This window comes from Diadema antillarum, unplaced genomic scaffold (assembly GCF_040938485.1).
Source record: "Diadema antillarum isolate AM-2024a unplaced genomic scaffold, OU_Dant_1.0 seq00002051_RagTag, whole genome shotgun sequence".
Classification (NCBI taxonomy): Eukaryota; Metazoa; Echinodermata; class Echinoidea; order Diadematoida; family Diadematidae; genus Diadema; species Diadema antillarum.
In genome coordinates, this window is record NW_027272700.1 from 94,687 (window position 1) to 100,484 (window position 5,798).

The following is a 5,798-nucleotide window of genomic DNA, read 5'->3' on the forward strand; positions in this document are numbered from 1 at the left end:
TAATTCCATTGTGCTATTTTCAATATGCTTTCCCAGTTTTTAGCTAGAAGATGGACAGGATGTACTTTTTACCTCTTCTCTTTCTCGATTTACTAGTTACTTAGGCTATAAAGTATCCTACCCTCCTGCTTAGACGTTTTGGAGTAATATCTGTTTTTAATTATCTCTGTAACTATAATGTAATTCAACTGATTAAAACGTTTTATAAAGCAGGGATTCACCTCGACTTGTGGCTTGTGTTATTCTCCTCCAAACAGTACATTTTTTTTTTTGAAATGCAATAGCTGTTTTCAGGATGCATCTTGTTTTTTCCTAATCCCTAACGCTACCTTAAATAGACGATTACCTTATTTTTTTTTTATTAATACTAAATCAACACCCTCGCAGGTTTATTATGGAAAGATCTGTTGCACACATTTACTGAATTGTGTTTATATTTTCACAACACACACCCACGCAAACACAATTAAAGATCCTGATCATTTCAGGGAGTGGGGGGCAACTGATGGGGTAACACCCTGGCAACTCTTCTTTTCCATCTCTCTATCTTCTTATGCCATTATCAGGACACCCTATACAAATTATTGGTCTATAGGTGGCGCTGTTCATCCTGTCGGTCTCGTGGGCCTTCTTTAATAGTGTCCGTCTCGTGAACCTCTTATGCGTAATGTCGGTCTCGTGAGCCTTGCACGCGTAGCGTCGGTCTCGTGGGCCTTTTAAGTGTAGTGTCGGTCTCGTGGGCTTTGTTTGCTTAGTGTCGGTCTCATGAGCCTTATGTGCGTAATGTCGAACTCATGAGCCGTATAACTCCTGGGCTTATTTTACTTGATGTCGAACTCGTGGGCTTTACTCGGTGTCGAAATCGTGGGCTGTATAACTGGTGGGCTGTATGACTTATGAGCTGTATGACTCGTGGGCTGTATGACTTGTGAGCTTTATAACTTGTGGGCTGTATGACTCGTGGGTGTCGGTTTCGTGACGGGCACCCATCTTATCTACTTACTGAAGTAATATGTGTTTTCATTTGAGTTTTACATAATTCCCATCCCTTTAGCTTTACATCTACAAACCGTTAGTCTTCATTTCATGATCTACCTCTTGGTGCCGCCAAGGTTTGTGTAAAAAGGCGCCTGTTAATGTCAAGCATTAAGCATGTTAAGAATCTAAATTCATGGATTTTTACTCCTGGTTTAGTTTGTTGTTTTCTTCAAACTTACAGTTATGTGACCACAATGCTACATGATGTCTTTAGAATGAACAGTGTTGAAAGTCACCATGCCAATCGGTCGGGATCCTTATTCCATAGTATGTACTCTTTGTTTGTGTGCTTGTGCGTTGTTCGTGTTTGTGTGTGTGGGAGGGGGATAAGGAATGAAAACTTTGGGGTATTATCTTCCCACTGTATGGACTTCCCATAGTATTTCATATCATTTCTTACCCTCCTCTTGTTCTGCACAGCTGGAATCACTCAAACACTATAAAGGACCTGACATTTCGGCTGCTGCATCAGAGGCCTACGCTAAGAGTGTCTGTACCATGCCAAACCTTACGAATCTGGAGCTAGTAGATGTCGACGTCACAGACGATTTCTACCTCGCTCTCCTCGAATCAGCATCAGGAGCAAGGGTATCTAACAATGCATACATCTTTTTCTTTTCTTTTCTCCAGGGTGATACGCAGAGTGGACCAAAGAGCAGATATTTGTTTTCCATAGTAATAAAAATGCAGAATGGATGAAATGGTTGATTGTAATTAAAACACAAATATTCTAACAAGTCGTTCAAAAAGAAACTAAGAATTTCAATAACATTATTAAAGTCGTAACATGCTAAGGTATCATTACAAAGCAACGGTTCCTTCAGGTGAACTCATACGAACATCGATTCGTTCGATAATATACTGGCATAGTCTCTCAATATCCGGTAGAAATCATAGCACAATAAATCAACCACTTGGGTATTGTTATTACGTGCCAATCTACGTTATTACCACTGAAAATGTCACATCAATTCTATCCAAAACAATGACGATGGTGGTAAGTCCTTATGAAAATCGATTAGTCGATGATGTCATAGTTTCATACATCCCATCGGACACAAATAACCGCCTTTCCTTTATACCTGTAGTCGTCACTCCTTAGATGATACATGTACTTTACTCTGACCAATGTGGATCAGAGTGGTTTGTTCAGTAGGATTATTTTTTTTACATAAACTTAGTGAAGATTTTATTTGCAAAAATTAAATGGAAGAGTTTATTGAGGCAATGTCATCTTATCTAATTAGTGTTTTCATCTGTGATTTACATCATTCCCATTTCCCATCCCTTTCGCTTTGCATCTACAAACCGTTAGTCTTCATTTCATGATCTACCTTTTGGTGCCGCCAAGGTTTGTGTAAAAAGGCGTCTGTTACATGCCAAGCATTAAGAATCTAAATTCATGGATTTTTACTTGTGGTGTAGGTTGTTGTTTTCTTCAAACTTAGTTATGCGACCACAATGCTACATGATGTCTTTAGAATGAAAATTGTTAGAAGTCTCCACGCCAATCGGTCGGGATCCTTATTCTATAATATGTACTCTTTGTGAACGTGTTTGTGTCAGGGTGTGTGCGTGTGTGTGTGGGTGGGTGTGTGTGAGGGGAGGAGGGATAAAAACAATGAGGTATTATCTTCCCACTATCGTCTTCCCGTAGTATTTCATATAGATCACGCTCTTTCTGTACTGCACAGCTGGAATCACTCAAACACTATGAAGGACCTGATATCTCGGCTGCTGCATCAGAAGCCTACGCCAAGAGTGTCTGCACAATGCCAAACCTTACGAATCTTGAGCTAGAGGAAGTCAGCATCACAGATGATTTCTACATCGCTCTCGCCGAATCAGCATCAGGAGCAAGGGTATCTTACAATGTATTTTTTTTTTCTCCAGGATAATACGGAGAGTGGACCAAAGAGCTGATATTTGTTTTCAATAGTAGTAAAACAACACCATGCATGATAATGTTGACTGTAATTTAAAAAAAAAATAGTCTAGTACAAACGAAGAGTTTCAATGATAAAAGCCTTAACACATTGAGATTTAATTTGTTATAACAGTGACCGCGCGTGCATCACTAAAACAAGAACAAAATAGCACGCTCTTTTTTGTGTGTGTGAGGACTGAAAGTAGGTGAAATGGGTCAACCCAGCCAATCTTGCGTTTTCGATATTTTCTGAAAGAGCAGGTCTCTCTTCTGCATATACAAAAGATTGGGATCATAAATCCAAAGGGAAACTGTGTTTAAGCAGTTTTTGTCAAACATTTCTGATAGAATAGTGTGATTTGGTGTGTCTTTTGGAGTCCGCTTTTCATTTCTGAAAGACACTGTCCGTACGCTTCACTTTCAACTCTTATATCTTTTGAAATAATAGTGCTACTGCTTTGAAAGTTGGCGTTAATCATTAGCAGATGTTAATTAAGCTTCAAGTTAGTCAAGTAGTTGCCTTTTTCCCTTTTTTATAGGACCCCCCCCCCCTTCTTTCGAAATTCACCAGAAGTGTTGAATTTTAAATCTGAAAATACCCGCTGGAATATGGATTATGCAGAGAAAGTCATATGCTAAACGTGCTAAAAATGTGTTAAAATGAAAGATTCTTTATTGATTATTGATTATTGTGACAAAAATTAGTAGAAGAAATAACCTTTAAAGAGCGATCCCTCATATTCACCAAAAATCAAGATACCGATTAGCAGCCAATTATACTCTGTGTCTGGGAATATACCAATCAAATTCATTGAGATTTGCTTGAAATGACTATTTCTAAACGGCTTTTTGTGCTTCTGATCAACCGCAATACATTACACAATTTCCCAATGAAAATGTGAAATCCTAATTGAGTATATGAATATAAGAACGACCCAAGTCCAATTTTTGGCCAAATTCAGTTTGACATGGAAAATTATAGTTTATGCATGGACTCATCTTGTGTATAAATGATAAATCCTAATTACCCCCGGAAGTGCCTGAAATGAATGAGTTAAATCTTATATTAATGTAAGAATGAAGGACTTGGGTCATTCTTACATTCATATAATAGCGCCCTCTCTCATCCTTCTCCCATCTCTATAGCAAAACATCATGTAAATGAATCAAAGAACGACCCAAGTCCACCACACAAAATGGCCTCTCCACAATTAATGTAAATGTTAATTGTCATAATAATGTATGTTCTAATTTGTATATACAATGTTGCCTTCTCATCACAGTTAAATAGAATATTATTGGACAAATAAAAAAGATATGCAGTTTTTTTTAGTTTACTCGAAATGATCTTCCATGGACTTGGGTCGTTCTTATATTCATATACTCAATTAATTATATCAATATAGGATTATGTGAAGAGTTTGTTTGCAAAAACCGATAAGTCCATATTTGTCAAATGGAGATATTTGCGATTAAAGGTCAAGAAAAATAAAAAGAATAATACGAAAAAAATTGATTCTTTTGACCATTACTTCAAAAATATACCTTTATATGTAGTGACCGATATATCATTTAAAAGGTATTATTTTGTACTTTAGGACATAGACCGTACTTCAAAATCTTCAAAAATGGACTTATCGGTTTTTGCAAACAAACTCTTCATGTGTTATTTGAGTATTATAATCTGTTGATCATGAAAACAAATGAATATGAATCCAAATAGTATTTCTAAGGGAAAGTAAAACAGAACAGTACATTTCATGGTGTTGTCCATTGAATTCGGTTAAAAAGAATAAGAGAGGCAGTGATTTCGGGACATAATCTATATTAAGTAATGTGTGTGTGGGCGTATGTATGGGTGATTTTAGGCACACACTGATATCATTAATAATATTAAAAATGTATATAGGGCATATTATTACATAATGTAAAATCTATTATCATTAATTGCTTGTTAGTCAATCTACAAGGGCAGTATGTGCATGATATAGGTGCCCTTTGCATTAGAGTACATGTATTCTATTTTGTCCCCAGAACGTGGTTAAAAAAAAGTCATATTGCTGTGTTTTGTTTTGTTTCTTCGTTGCACATCGTCGGTGTTACCACGAACCGACGCTATTTCGTTTTTGAGCGAAAATGCAGTTCTGAGAAAATCGCGTTTAAAGATCTCACAAGTTTTAGACAACGTTTTCAATGACTTTTCCTGTCTTGTGTGTGAAAATTTTGACAGGGTGATGAGAGTGGAAGTTATTCTTCCTATCCATAGTGTAATTTTAGTGTGAATTCAAAAAATTTACGATATTTCTGTCTTCAAACTCACTGCGTCGGTTCGTAAATCCATCGTTTCTTGCGCGCACCATAGGTTATGTACTTAAGCGCGGGTCCCACGAACCGACGTAAGTTGTATTACGCCGGTTCGTGGGACCCGCGCTGTAGGGCCTGTACAATAGGTAACGTGCAATACGCGTGTATTTACGAACCGTCGCTATTTCATTTTCGTATGTGTTTACATACAAATACTATTAGGGCTATACCTGCTTATCAACAATAACCTTATTAATTGAAATTAATTGTCAAGTAATGATTGTTGTGATGATTAGGCTACCTACAATACATTTAGTGATAATTAAGATGATAATACAAGCCAGTTTCTCTTAATTGTTCTAAAAAGAGTGTTGTCATTGTTTTCATCTTCATTTAGTACACGCATGTATTGTTATTATAGCTGTGGTTGATCGTTCCAAAGATTTCTTTGCCCCCCCCCCCCTTTTTGTGGATATATTATTATTTAACACTTTTGCATTTGGACATCTATGGTAATACATGTATTCGG